Here is a 16,471-nt window from a genome sequence, read left to right as displayed (position 1 = left end):
AGTTAATACCTAGTTAACATTTGGATTGAAAATACTAATTGCATATAATAAAACATAAAAAAAGCCTATAATGGCAACATTAAACTCCTTTTAGGTAGCAGTGATTCTTCTAGTTTGGATTCTTTATTTAGTAGTGGAACTATTAGTGGGAGTTTAGGATCCCTTCAACATTCTCATCTCTACATTTCATTTTTATTTATATTAGTCTATCTTAGTGTACTATTAGCATCATTTCATAGCAAAACCACTCCTTCAAAAAGAATGATCAAAATGAAAAACATTAAAAAATTCACTATTTAAGTTAATCAAATAGAGTTGTGAGTTTATTAGAAGAAAGGAGCTAGTGTTAGGATCACAAAACACCAAGAAAAGTGGTGGTGTCTAAAGACAACGTAGTTATCAAGGAGCTGGTGTTAAGATAAAAAAAAAAAATACCAAGAAAAGTGGTGGTTTCTAAAGACAACGTTGTTGGGTTCCTATTGGTAACTAGGAAAACTTTACCTTGAGTATTATGTCTTTAAATAGGCTACATTAGATATAAATTACATGGGAAACAATATGAGTATTCTTAAACCTAAAGCCCAAAAACTATTGGTAATTTAGCCATGTCAATTTTACCTGAACCACCCTAACAATGACCCCATTAAACCTGACTTGCAGAGATTAACCTCATCCCAATCATTCATCATCCATCTCACCTTAGATCTCACATCCCCCCCAAAGCTAAGATGCCAATGCAATTTCCACCCTGATACATATCTAAGTGGTCCATTCCACAACGTGATGACTCCATGCACCAGTGCACTACATGTGTGCATGACCAAAGTCTTAAGGCCTTACAACAATTTGTGCTCTTGTGCAACATGTGTGCCTAAATGATAGATCTTACAAATTCCTAGGAAAATAGACCTTCCTTGTACCAAACCCTTTATGGTGTTATCTCACCATTAGTGTGATCACACGCACAGCTGGAGATCTCATCACACTCTAGCTCATTCACCAAACATTAAACACCATTGACTCCATCTTCATTTTATCATCCATACGACAACTCTATCACTACATCTCTAACTTTTTTTATCCATATCTTGGCCCAACATTTCTCGTTACTTGACCTCTCTCTTCTTATATCTCTAACACATGTTATTCATTTGCATCCTCATTGTCATTATGTCCTCTTCCTGGCTATGATAGCAATTGTTAGGATCATGAAACATAGAGAGAAAATGCAGTGTTTAATAACAATCTAACAACCTTGGTGAAAATTCCATGTAATAAAAGTTAAAAACAATAACCACAGTTGATGGGACACTTATTCAAAGCTGAATGTTGTGCAATACATCCTAGGAGGTGTTCATTTGGTTGTTTATGGCTAAGGAAATTGGCAAACGAAATGGATAAGGCTTTGGAAAGGAAAAATGGCATTTTTGGCACATTATTTATCAAAATAATGGAAATTAGGAGAAAAAGGAGGTCAAAGGTAACAGGATGCATGTGAGGAGAAAAATGAAGGAAAATAATGGAAAATGAAGAAAATAGAGTCCTCATTCACAAAAAGAATTCTAAGGACTAGTTGATAACATTTTGTGAGTTGAGTTTTGGAGCTCTCTCATTATTCTTGCTCTCTCTCTCACTCTTGGACACTTATATTTTCTTGGAGTAATTTGGCATTAGAGTAAGAAAGGCAAAGAAGGAAAGAGGATGAAAAGATCAACCAAATACAACAAGATTCATTGCAGGTATTGACTTGCATGTGTATTTTCCTTGCTAGATTTGGCATGCATGGGATTTCATGTGTTTCTTTTCTACCATGGCATGGGTTTGGCCAAGTTTGACAGTGTTTTTATCTTAGCCTTGCTATTTCCTGATAGCTTTGATGAGATGGGTTCTGTCATTCATTTTATGTGGGATGGCCGGACTAGATTCGAAGCTGAGTGGGGTGGATCTCCAAATTGAAAAACACATGGCCTGATCAGTCCCTGAACCAGATTGAGGATCACGAAGCCATTGGACTAGTAACCCCTTAACCGAACTGTGCATTGTGATAAAGCTAGATTGTGTGCCTCGGTGGGCATAGGAATCCTTGTCGATGAATGGCGGGATATACAGTAAAGCCAAGAGGTGGATTTTCTCTCCGTTGGATCTAGTTATCCCAGGATGGGATGCATGGTAAATCCTAAAGAGTATGTATAGATGTAGGGCCTAGTGATCTGTAGATCAGACTATGGATGCACGGTAAAGACTGAGAGACTAGGAGGCATTCAAATTCCTCACAGTGTAGATGGAGAACTCTAGTGGCATCCATGTTGATTTTTGTTTTTGGTGTGTTCTATGAGTCAGATAGTCATGCTTGGAATATGGCACCAGGGTGATTGGCTAAAGAAATATTTATCTCAGCCAATTTATGGTCGTGTGGAACGTGGTAGTCCCATCTCTGATTGGTTCATTGCATTCATTAATGGGAAATCCATTCCCTTTATTTTCATGTGTAATTGTATTGATGTATATGTGGATTTTGGTGGTTGATATGTTTATGGTATTTATGTTCCTATTATGCTAGCTATATGTATACTTTATGACAAAAACTATGTATGGATCTCAACATTTTTGTTTTTGGTGTGTTCTATGAGTCAGACAGTCATGCTTGGAATATGACACCAGGGTGATTGGCTAAAGAAATATTTATCTCAGCCAATCTATGGTCATGTGGAACGTGGTAGTCTCATCTCTGGTTGGTTCATTGCATTCATTAATGGGAAATTCATTCCCTTTATTTTCATTAATTGTATTGATGTATATGTGGATTTTGGTGGTTGACATGTTTATGATATTTATCTTCCTATTATGCTGGCTATATGTATACTTTATGACAACAACTATGTATGGATCTCAACATTTTTTTACTTGTATATGAATGGATAATGTGTGTATGACCTAATAGAGGATAATGCAGCAATTGACATGAGGGAACAATGGTTCATAGCAATTCTCAAATAAGTGTGAGATCCCCACACTTAATTATGTTGTTTACACCTGTAGGTTACATGCTGATGTTATGTTTAATGAAATGCTTGTCATCGCTAGTAGGGTTCTGGTTATGGTCTTGTTCATCTCATTGCTTTTGCATGATTGTTTCCCTCTGTTTTTACAAATTATAAGCCATTACTCCATTATGGACAGTGGCCTGGGCTCTGGGCTTGAATAAGTGGCTTAAATCTTGAGGCCATTGGTACGAAACTAGAAACTTAGGTCTATAGTCTCTGGCAAGCAATCTTGTGAGAGCGAGTTTTGGTTTCTATTCACTCCCTTTCTGATAGCATGAGAGACACTATGGCCTAAGATATCTAGAAAAGTAGTGGGACCCAGGGATAGGTTGTCTGAGTGGTTGACTTGTCTTCTGAGGGTTTTGGTGATGATGTTGGATTACTGTGTGTGATTTTCCATCGATTCCACTTCCTTAAGGTCACATAGGAGGTCGAATCTGATCATAATAGCCTCTCATCTCATGTTTACCTCGGTTGGCATGGTTACTTTGGTGGATGTGGGAGGAGGGTGCTACAGAGTGGTATCAAACCATGGTTCAACTCTTAGACTGGATGGGCTATGTGTGTTGGTCATGCATGCATTGTTGATATGGCCTTACATTGATGACTAGACCCTAGTTAGAGTGATGTTTATGTGTTGATACATCTATTTACATATGTCTATATGTTGCTATGATTATGTTATACATGTATCACACTAATTTGGCGATCTGGTAGACAGGTTACCCTCCACGAGTTATACTAAGGTCCACCAGTTTATTTTGATTTGGTTTATCTAACATATTATGCATTGCAAGAAGAAATATCAAATGTCTAGAAAGATGGTTGACTACAAAGACTTTCCCTATGAATCCGAAGAGTAGTATGGTGTTGGGAATCCTTCCAATTTGGAAGTTACAGTGAGAAGATTAAAGGAAGAGATAAAGAGTTGTAAGGAAGATAATTACCATATTATACAGACACAAAAGAAGTCGACAAAGGTTAATGTTATACTTCTTTAGAGTTTGTTAAAATTGGAGAGACAATCATCGCTTCAGATCAGACATGAACATGAGGATGGAACTAATGGGGCATATGGCAGTAGGTCCCCTTGTAGACATAGGTCGGATATATTTGACATAGTGAGAGATGATAGGTTGATTGACACTCTAGATAGGAGGGGTGATGAGTAGAGTTACTATTCTAGTTTTGGTTCTGATAGACATCATGATCGTCATCACTCTCATCCTTACACGAGAAATGATAAGGGATACTTACCAGATTAATTCAAGAAATAAAAACCACCTACTTTAGATGGAGATGTGAAGAAATTGGAAGAGGCAGAGGCTTGGATGTTTGGGATGAACAAGTTATTTGAGTTGCATGAGTACACAGATAACATGAAGGTGAGAATAGCTATCTTTAGCTTGAATGGTAGAGAAAACATCTGGTGGGAAGATGTTAAGTGGGTTAGAGACATCATGACATTTGGCTTGAGTTGGTGAGAGTTCAAGAGACTTTTCAGGAAGAAGTACTCGTGAGAGAGATACTACGATATTAAGGCTAAAGAATTCTATGAGCTAAAGATGGGATCAATGACTTATGATGAATACACGACCAAATTTCTAGAGCTATTGAGGTGTGTACCACATTTTAATGATAAGGAGGCTAAGGTTCAAAGATTTGTCAGTGGTTTTCCATTAGAATTTAGAAATCGGATTGAGTATGATGAGCCTCAGTCACTTTAGGAAGTCATTGGGAAATTGAAGAATTGCTATGAACATTCAAAACGTAAGAATGAATCTCAGCATGGATAGAATGGAAAAGACAAAGGTATAGGTAAATGATAGCCTAAGAGAACAAGGCCTCATAATGGAAATGAGAAAGAAAATGTGGCACTACAAAAGAGATTTAATGCGGATATACATGGACATGGGTCTCGAAAAAAGAAACAACATAGAGGTAAGGGCACTGGTCAGTTGGAGTGTTGGACATCTAATGAGGAAGACCTAAGCAAATATTGTCCACAACATCAGGGATAAACACATAAGATATATAGTGTATAGGAGGCACATGTTGTTGGGGAAGTTGATAAGAGTATTCCGCATATCTATTAGTAGTGGACAATATGCAGACAAAACACCAGGCATCTATCATTGAGATGGATGGTAAGTTTTGTGATCAAGTTGTTTCTATTTTGATTGACCATGGATCTAATTATAGCTATGTTAGTCCTGACTTGGTGGATAAGTGCGGTTTAAGGAATTTCATGTAGAGTCTTAATTAGTGCAATTGACTACAAGTACAAAGAAGCAGGTTCATCATTAGGTAAGAGCTTGCACATTTGATTTGAATGGTATGCCTACCACAACTCATCTAAATGTACTACTATTGGGATCATACAATATATTTTTTGTTGGGATGGATTGGTTGTATCTTCATAGAACCAAGGTTGACTGTTATGACAAAGCTATTGAGTGTGTTGATGACAATGGGGAACAAAGAGTCTTGCAGGGTAAGAAGAAAGCCAAATTAGTTAGGATGGTGAAAACTATGCAAGAAAATCATAGCCACAGGAAAGGGTGCAAGCTATTTGTAGTACACATTTCTAGTGATAAGGGTAAGGAGGTTGTGGATGCAAATGTATTGAGAAGGTACCCAATTTTGCAGTAGTTTTAGGATGTATTTCCTGAGGACATTACAGAGTTGCCACCTCATAGGGAGGTATACTTTTCTATTGAGTTAGTACCCAGGGCAACTCCAGCATCAAAAGTAACTTATAGGATGAGCACACCTGAGTTGGTTGAGCTAAAGTTGCAATTGAAGGAAATGTTGGATAGGGGATACATTAGGAAAAGTGTATCACCTTTGGGCTCACTAGTATTGTTTGTGAAGAAGAAACATGGAAACCTTAGATTAGTTGGGAAGATTATCTCCCTTTGGTAGAGTTCTGATAAAACAATGGTTATCAAGATTCATTGAGAATGATTCCTTTTGAGGCACTATATGGGCAGAATTGTAACACTCCCATCAATTGGAGTGTTCTGGTTAGCAGGGTATTGATTGGACCATATATGTTGGTAGACATGGAACATGAGATGTAGGTGATCAAGAAGAATTTAAAGGAATTACACGATAGGTAGAAGAGTTATGCATATAGGAACATGTTGTTCAAGTATTTCTAGGTTGGGGAAAAGGTGTACTTGCGTATCAAACCGAAGAAGAGCTCCTTGTGGATTGGATCATGTGCCAAGCTGGCTTCACAATTTTGTGGACCCTTCAGTATCACTAAGAGGATTGGGTGAGTAGCATATCGAATTGCAATGCCTCCGATAGTGAAAGTCCATGATGTTATCCATGTATAATTTCTTAAGAAGTATGTTAAGGATGATGATAATGTGATTGACTAGTCTGTATTGCAGGTGGAACCAGATGGATAATCTCATTTAGGGCCTTAGTGTATATTGCAGAAATGTGCTCATGCTCCGGAACCAAGTAATCAAGCAAGTTAAAGTGCAATGGAAGAACTGTGGGCCTGATGAAGCTACATGGGTGATGGTGGATCAGATGTAGGCTATGTATCTTTCCTTGTTTGTCGGTTGAGGCAAAGCAACTTCGATATGGTGGTTTGGTATATGCTTTATGGTGGTTTGGTATATGCTTTATGGTGGTTGGTATATGCTTCATTGTGATTTGGTATATGATTTATGATGGTTTGGTATATGCTATATGATGTTCTGATATATGCTTAGATATAGTGTTTAGTATATGTTTTGGTATGTGATTTGGTATATGTTTTCGGTATATATTTTTGGTAATGTTTTTATATATACACATGTATATGGATGTATATACCACCATGAGCTATTTTATAAAGATCCAGTATGAAGTATGGGTGTCATGTCATTATGATTATGTTTTCATGTTAGTATGCTATCATGTGGTTACGTTATCATGATGTTATGATGTCATTTGGGTTGTACTTAGCAGGATGATCATTGTAAATATTGCCATGAGATATGTTATAAAGCTCCACTATGTGGTATGTTATCATGTTGTCATGGTGTTTTTTTTTTAGCAGATCTTTCATTGTAAATACTGCATCGAGCTATGTTATAAAGATCCATGAGCAGTATGTCTTCTTTCAGTAGGTTGCTGAGGTATATGTGTGATTGGAAACCGAGGACGGTGTCCCCCAAGGGGGAGGATTATGTAACATCCCAGGTGAAAAAACCATCTAATAAAAGTTAAAAACAATAACCACGGTTGATGGGACACTTATTCCAAGATGAATGTTGGGCAAGACATCCTAAGGGGTGTTCATTTGGTTATTTGTGGCTAAGGAAATGGCTAAGTCTTTGGAAAGGAAAAATGGCATTTTTCGCACGTTATTTATGAAAATAATGGAAATTAGGAGAAAAAGCATGTCAAAGGTCACAAGTTGCATGTGAGGAGGAAAATGAAGGAAAATAATAGAAAATGAAGAAAATAGTGGCCTCATTCATTAAAAGGCTTCTAGGGATCAATGGGGAACCTTTTGTCAGTTGAGTTTTGGATCTCTCTCATTATTATTTCTCTCTCTCTCACTATTGGACACTTAGAGTTTCTTGAAGTACTTTGGCATTGGAGCAAGAAAGACAAATAAGGAAAGAGGAAGAAAAAATAAAGCAGGGAAAATCAGGATCAAGTAGCTACAACAGGCTTCATTGAAGGTAACAAGTTGCATGTGTATTTTCCATGCTAGATTTGGCATGCATGGGATTTCATGTGTTTCTTTTCTAACATGGCATGGTTTTTGCCAGGTTTGATGGTGTTTTTAGCCCAACCTTGTAATTTCTTGATAGATTTGATGAGATGGGTTATCTCATTTGGTTTATGAGGGATAGCCAGATTGGATTCAAGGTTGAGTGGGGTGTATCTCTGAATTGACAAACACATGGTTTGAGCGGTCCCTGAACTAGACTGAGGATCATGAAGCCACTGGCCTAGTAACCCCTGAATCAGACTATGGGTTACGATAAAGCCATATTGTGTGCCTCAGCCAGCCTAGGAATCCTTGCCGGTAAATGGCGGGATATATGAGAAAACCAAGAGGTGGATTTTCTCTACGTTGGACCTAGCGATCCCGAGACGAGATGCATGGTAAATCCTAGAGAGTATGTCTTAGTGTAGGGCCTATTTATGTTTGGATCGGACTATGGATGCAAAATAAAGCCTGAGAGACTATGAGGCATTCAAATTCCTCACAGTGTAGGCAGAGAACTTCGATGGCATCCATGTTGATTGTTGTTTTTGGTGTGTTCTATGAGTCCCACATTCATGCTTGGAATATGGAACGGGGGTGATTGCTTGAAGAGAGACTTGGCTCAGCCAATCTATGGTTGGTTCATTTAATTCATTAATGGGAAATTCATTCCCTTGATTTTCATGTGTAAATGTATTGATGTATATGTGGATTTTGATGGCTGATATGTTTATGGTATTTCTGTTGCTATTATGTTGGTTATATGTATATTTTATGACAACAACTATGTATGAATCTCAACATGTTTTTACTTGTATGAATGGATAATGTGTCTATGGCCTAATAGAGGATAATTTAGTAATTGACATGAGGGAACAATGGTTCGTAGCGATTCTCAGATATATATGAGATCCCTACACTTAATTCTGTTGTTTACACCTATATGTTACATGTTGATGATATGTTTGTCGAAATGACAGTCATGGCTAGTAGGGGTCTGGCTATGGTCTCGTTCAATGTATTACTTTTGCATCATTGTTTCCCTTTATTTTTACTGATTCGAAGCTATCACTTGAGTTTGTGTAGTGGCCTGGGCTTTGGGCCTGAAAAAGTGGCTTAAATCCTGAGGTCGTTGGAACAAAACTGGCAACTTTGGTCTTTGGTCGCTGGCAAGCAAGCCTGTGAGAGCGACTTTGGGTTTTTGTTCGCTCCCTTGCCCATAGCATGAGATCGACTGTGGCCTAAGAGATCTAGAAGAACAGTGGGACCTAAGGACAGGCTATTTGAGTGGCTAACATGTCTCTTGAGGGTTATGGTGATGATGTTTGATGACTGTGTGTGATGTTTCGTCGATTCCACTTCCTTAAGATCACATAGGAGTTTGAATCTGATTATAGTAGCCTCACATCTCATGTTTACCCCGGTTGGCATGGTTACTTGGGTGGGTGTGGGAGGAGGGTGTTACAAACAATGTTGCTGAGATCCCATTGCTCACCAGGATAAATTTACCTAGGTTCTTTAGGCCTTTAAATAGGCTACATTAGAAATGAATTCCATGGAAAAAATGATTGGTTCTCATAAATCTAGAGCCTTAGAACTATTAGTAACTCGATTGACTCAAGTTTACCGAAACCACCATAATCGTTAGAGTGAAAGGTACCTACATATTTAAATGTCCATATCGAATCCAAAACAACCAAGCCTCATAGATTTGAACATCAACTTATGTAGCTATGTGAGAATGAGTTCTTCTGTCAACATCTGTTGACAAAATGAAGGTAGCTATAATAACAATGGAAGAAAACCCTTTTACTAATTGTATCATGGAGTTTATTTTGTTGTAGTTTGGGCATGGAATTATAAGAGCATGTAACACATAATCAAAATGTAAAAGCACAAATTTACACTCGCTAAAAGAGAGAAAGTTGAAAATTTTGAAATGGTCGCAGTGGTGTTATAAGATAAAGAACAAAAGGTACATGCATGACGTCAATTAAACAACAAGATTGGTAGTGCAAAGAGAGGAATTTCTCTCGGCATAGACAATTCATGTGCTTCCTTCATATCCAATTGGGACAGATCACCTCCAACGCTGAAGTTAAAAGTATGCAACCACTGATCCAATGCAAGACAAATCATGGGGATAGCCATAGGGTCCCCTCGGCATCCTCTCCTTCGTGCCCCAAATTTCTTCCTCACCAGCATTCACCTCCAAAATATGCTTTTCTTTAAATAGCGTTAATTTATGTGTATTTTAAAAAGTTGTTTATTTTAATTTACGGTTTTCTTTAAATAGCTAATTTATGTGTTTTTTGTTAATTGAAAAAGTATCATGCCATTAATGTTATTGGAATACATTTATTATATTTTTCTTATTTATTTAAATAATACAATTTCTTTTTTAATAATAATAAAAATTTAAAATAAAATTATAGTTTAGTTTATGTTAATGGTTTTTAATTTTGATAATGAAAATGATATTCATCAACATTGGATAATCATTTAATTTATGTAACTATATTAAATAACTATTTTAATTTAAATAAATAAAAAAATTAAATATTCTTTATTCTTAAATATTTATGCTAATTAATTAAAATTTAATCTTTCTAAACATTAAAAAAATAAAAAATTAAGAATTAAAAGTCCACGAAATGCCTAACTTAAAATCAAAATATATTTAACAAAAGTAAAAACATGCCTTTACTTATTTCATGCGGTAGAATTCATTTCTTCATATTTTTTTCAAAGTTACATGGGTGATCACTAATATTTCCTTTGCATTTTAAAGTTTTGGGAGCTTTGTTTTTCTAGTCTTTATGAATGGCTTATAAGAATGGCCTTGTAGATATAATTTATATGGAAGATATAATTTATATGGTATGATTATGTACAATTTAGTTTTTATTGGGTTATGTTTTTAAATTCATGGGAGTTGAGGATGGAGTTATTTTTGGGTACTTAAACTATATCTCAAAGGGTGTCCAAGTTTGACTGAGCTTTACAAAATTTTACTTAGGATTTTACTGGTGGAAAAATCATTCTTCCATCCAACATTAGGGTTGGCCTTGGCCTAAAATCAACCTAATTCGAAGAGGGAACAATACAATTATATATATTGTATAACAGAAACAATTCTATCTTATATGAGAAACATAGAGGGATCAAAAACTAAAGGTGATGGATTTCTTTTGTGACAACTCTGCCTCATTAAAGTGTGTACAACAATGGTTCTCAAGCGTATCAAGATGCACCATACAATGAATGGTTCAATCGTTTACTTGGGCGCACTTCTTCATCTCATTCTCATCTATATTTTGAATGGTTTTACCAAGAGTGTCATGATCATACAATAATACAACAATATTATAACATCGGATAAAACATACCCTAAAAATAGACTGGTTTACATAGACAACCAACATGTGTTTCTTGTTGCATAACAACTAACATAAAGTTTTCTCTTTACAGGTTTGTTTCTCTATTTTTACAAGTTTTCACCTTCGAGGAGATGGCCACAGGCCTCCTCAAACTAACTACTTCCGTTGGTAGAACCATGGTAAGAAACATAAGTTATATGTAATAGTTACTTGCAATCTACAAGCCAACCCAATAGAAAATTTTACTAGACGAATACGCTAATTGATGTCTGCATTGGGAATGGTTAGTAGAAGGAGCTTAACATAGTTACTCTATTCATTAAAACATGTGAAAATTCAAGAATTAAACCACAGTAGTGTAGGTTTTAACCCTATACACAAATTACCTACATATGAATTCTAAAAATAGAAAATAAACAATGAGAAGAATATAAAACAAACCCACAAGGATTTTCCCCTAGATCCTGAAATCGAGGCTACCATATTGGTTTATCATTATCTTACTTTCAGTGTTACAATACATATATGTACATGTTGAAGAATTCATAAACCAAAATCCATTAACCATGGATTATAACATAATCGTAATTTTCTTGACCGGATCTATAAAATACCATGGAAAGAAAACCATCATGCCCAAAACCATGTGCAAAACCCATGCACAAAACCATAGGTAGGTACACCCACATAATATAGGGTCAAAAAAAAATCACGGGGCTGCTTCAGATCTCGCGTAGGGGGGTGGTAGCCCCCCTAAGACCCCCCAATAAGGGGGGATGCACGCCCCCTGTGACCCCCTACTGATCCTGGTGCAACAAACAAGGGGGGGCGATAGCCCCCCTGCCCGTGCGACTAGTCATGGAAATAATATAACACACACCCAATATTCTCCCACTTGTTGCTTTCTTTTCCACACAGGGAGTCATAGGAGAGCTTAGTCATTGGTTCAACCCTGTAATGCCAATTGTTTCTCTACACAAAGGAAACTTCTCAGTGCTTATAGACTTCGTCAATGCATTTGCAACATTCTTTAAACTGTCCACCTTTACCAAACAAACATTTTTCCCCTCAACCATATCCCTCACAAAGTTATACTAAAATTTAATTTGCTTTGTCTTTGAATGATAAGCAAGGTTCTTTGACAAGAAAATTTCACTTTGGCTATCACAGTCTATCCTTACAGCTCGTTGTACCAACCCCATACTTGAACACAATCTTTGCAACCTAATTTCTTTCTTGCTTGCATGAGTGGTCATCATGTATTAAGCCTCTACAGTTGAAAGAGCCACTACACACTATGTTTTTCTCATCCAATTGAGTGCTCCTCCAAATAGGTTAAATACATACCCACTAGTAGATCTTCTTTGATCTAGATCTCTAGCCCAGTCTGCATCAACAAAGCCATGGATGTCCAAAACTCTATCCAATTCTGGTCTCCAGTGGTAGCACAGACCATAATCACTAGTGCCACGCAAATACCTAAAAACCTGCTTCACCGTTGTCCACTTCTCCTTCCCTAGTTTTGACATAAACCTACTCAATACTCCCACTGGATGTGCATTGTTTGGTCTAGTACAGACCATTGCATACATCAGGTTACTGACTGCACTTGTGTATGGAACAAGGGACATGTCCTCCTCCTCTTCTTGTGCCTTAGGACATTGTTCAATAGATAATTTTACACCTCCAGGAATAGGAACATGCATCAGTTTAATATATTTCATTTTAAATATTTGCAGTATTTTCTCGTCATACTTCCTCTAGTTTAACCATAGCTTCCTTTTTTCCTGATCTCATTTAATTTCCATGCCCAAAATATAGTTTTTAGCATGAAGATCCTTCATGATGAATTTGGAGGACAGTTAGGTCTTCAAATCATGGATAATTTCTTTGTCATTTCCAATCAGCAACATATCATCCACATACAAGACCAAATAAATAACATAGTCACCAATTAATTTAAAATACATGCAGTGATGCACTTTTCTTATAGTGAAGCCAAGTCCCTATATATATGTATCAAATTTCTGATACCACATCCTTGGTGATTGTTTTAACCCATACACAGACTTTTTTAACCTACATACCACTTATTTCATTCCCTTCACCGCAAAGCCTTCAGGTTTCTTCATGTACATCTCTTCTTCCAGATCCCCATGAAGAAATTTTGTCTTCACATCCATCTATTCTACCTCAAAATAAAAAGTAGCAACAACAAATAAAAGTAATCTAATAGAAGCTACCTTGGCAATAGGAGAAAAAAATCACGAAGATCAATTCCCGACACCCGGGAATAACCTTTTGCTATCAATTGAGCTTTGTACTTCTCCACCTTGGCTTATGCATTAATCTTCTTCTTAAATACCCACTCGATTCTAATGGGTTCCCTTCCTGCTGACAACTCCAGTAGATCCCAAGCCTTATTTTTGTCCAAATATGCCATTTCATTAACCATGGCCTCTTTCTATAGTTTTCCATCATCTGAATCTACTGCATCCCTAATAGTTCTAGGATCGTCATCAATAATAGATAAAGAAACAATTGAACAAAAAGAAGATAGGTTTTACCATTCTGGATGCCTTCTTTCTCGAACTTATCTTCTCACAATGAAAGTTTGTGGCTCTTCATCTTCTGATTCATGTGCTGCTGTAGATTCTAATTCCTCCTTTAGCTCAAAATTTATCCTCTTAGGTTCCTTTTTTAGGAATTCATGTTTAATAACATCTTTCACCTCTCTAAAAACCACATCTCGGTTGTACACAACCTTCCTTGTTTCTAGGTTCCAAAGCTTATAACATTTTAAACGATCCTTATACCCAATAAAGATGCACCTTTCAGATTTACTATCCAACTTGGTTCTTTTCTCCTTTGGAACATGTATATATGAATCACAAACAAATGCCCTCAGATGAGAAAGAGAGGCTTTTTTACCATTCCATACCTCATGTGGAGTCTTATCCTCTAACACTAATGAAGGTGACCTATTATCCTGGTAACATGCAGTGTCCACCGCCTCTGCTTAGAATTCTTGTCCTAACCCTACACCATTGAGCATGCTTCTTGCATTTTCAATCAACATCATGTACATTGTTTCTTCAAATCCATTTTTCTAAGGTGTGTATGGAGTAGTTTTATGTCGTGCTATACCACACTTCTTATATAAATCTTCAAATTCCTTCTTGCAAAACTCTCCACCATTATCTGTCCTCATCACCTTTATCTTTTTCTTTTTCTGGTTTTCCACCCAAGCCTTGAATTATTTAAACCTATCAAATGCTTCAGATTTATTCCTGAGGAAATATATCCATTTATTTCTTGAGAAGTCATCTTTAAATGCTGCATAGTACATAGACTTACCCAATTATGGAACCAACACAGGTCCAAACACATCACTCTGCACAAGCTCTAATATCCGATTCACCCTATTAGTAACAGAGGGGAAACTCACCTAATTCTACTTCCCATATAGATAATGTTCACATAAATCGAAATCCAAAGAGAAATTAGACATACCTTGTACCATACCATTAACATGAAGTATTTGAATGCCCTTCTCTCAATATTTCTAGGCCTTTTATGCCATAGCATGGCATTTTCTCCAGAGACCACTATATTTTCTACTCTACTTTCAACAACCACAGAAATTTTACACCCATCAATAACAATACTACCCATAATCTTGTACATAGTTCTAATCTGAACTCCTTGCATCAATTACAGTGCTCCTCGAACCATATTGCAGGAATCTTTATCGAAAACTATTTTGACACCTGCATCATCCATCTTTCTTCTAAAAATCATATTTCTAGATAATTCAGGAATATGCAGAACACTCGGGAGTGTTCTAATCCTACCACCTTGTAAATTTCACTTGAATTTTCCGAGTCCGACGATTATAGCATTCCTATCATCGCCTAAGAAGACATTGCCACCATCATATTTCTCATACTCGTAGAACCACTCATTATGGGGAGTAAAGTGAAAGGATGCACCTAAGGCAATCTGATGCAGGAGCATTCAACCCAAGAGAAAATCATTGTAATTAAGTAGACATAGGGGGTCATGTATTTTTAGGAAGTTAGTTTCCGAAGTCTCGAGTTAATGTAATATTTAGGCTTTTAATTGATTTAATTAGATAATGTGAGATGTTTGTAAATTCTCTCAAATAAATGAGAACATGAGTGGGAAATAATGACAAAAGAGTCTAAAGTCAATTAGGACTCTTTAAGTAGTTCCATGATTTGAGGAACTAAGGAGAGATCTTAGGAATTAAATGGAGATGAGAAGTGGACATAGAGGATAGAGTACATGTAGGAGTCAGTTCAATAGATTTAGGAATTGAACCAGAATTAGTTCAACGGAACTTTTGGTATAAATATAACCCTACGGGCAGAGGAATAAGAGGCCATGATATTGAAGAACAGGATTGTGCAAGACATAGAGTCTCAGATATGTAATTTGACTTTTTATATTGATATATATAGATGTTTATTCCTGACTATGTCAATGTGTTGAAGAGTATTTCAAGAAAGAATTACTTGTGAATTCGTGGGGTCTGTAACAGGTTGCAGGCAGAATTCTGAAGGACGGAGACAAATGGAATGATTCAGAGGAATCTTGAATGGATCCTTGAATCCAATTGAGGAAACAGAGGGAAGTTCTAGGATGAAATAGCGAAGTGAGGTTTTGCAGAAGAGTAAAGCTTAGAGGTTGCTGAGCAGCGGAAGCAAAAGGCAGAGTTTGAAGAAATATGTAGAGGAGAGAACGATTCAGAGGATCATAATGGATCATTGAATCCATTAGAGGGATTAATGCTAAAGCTCAGGAGGAATCACGTAGTAAAACAGCAGAAAGGCAAAAACCGTTGAAGAAGAGCAAAACCACAGAGGAACTGAAGACTTAGCGTAAAAACTAAGTAAAAAGGAGGAGCGAAAGAGTAAAGTATGGTTACACAACAGTCGTTGGATCTTATAGATCAATGGTCTAGATCATGTCGCATGAGGTAGAGTTAAAATATCACATCGACGAACTTTAATGGAGGAAGGCGATTTTGTAATAGTGAAAGTGGATTTCGGGTGGCCTCAAAACCGTAAGTGGTATTGAAGGACGAGCACCGATTCCACTCATTAAATGATGTGTGGTAGTGAGAAGAGAGAGGAAACCACTTTATCAGGTGGTTAATCCTTGCACTTGTTATCTACCCAATATCAACGGCAGTCGTCAGATCTATTGGGTGTAGATCGACGATGGAGAATAGGTGCGCAAGTTAAAATGGTCGGGAGTAATATCAATCGTTGGATCAGAGGATACAACAGATGATCAAG

This window comes from Pinus tabuliformis, chromosome 7 (assembly GCF_031772625.1).
Source record: "Pinus tabuliformis cultivar Carrire ecotype Pingquan chromosome 7, CPIR1, whole genome shotgun sequence".
Taxonomy (NCBI): Eukaryota; Viridiplantae; Streptophyta; class Pinopsida; order Pinales; family Pinaceae; genus Pinus; species Pinus tabuliformis.
The sequence above is the reverse complement of the archived record's forward strand: the minus strand, read 5'-3'. Positions refer to the sequence as shown.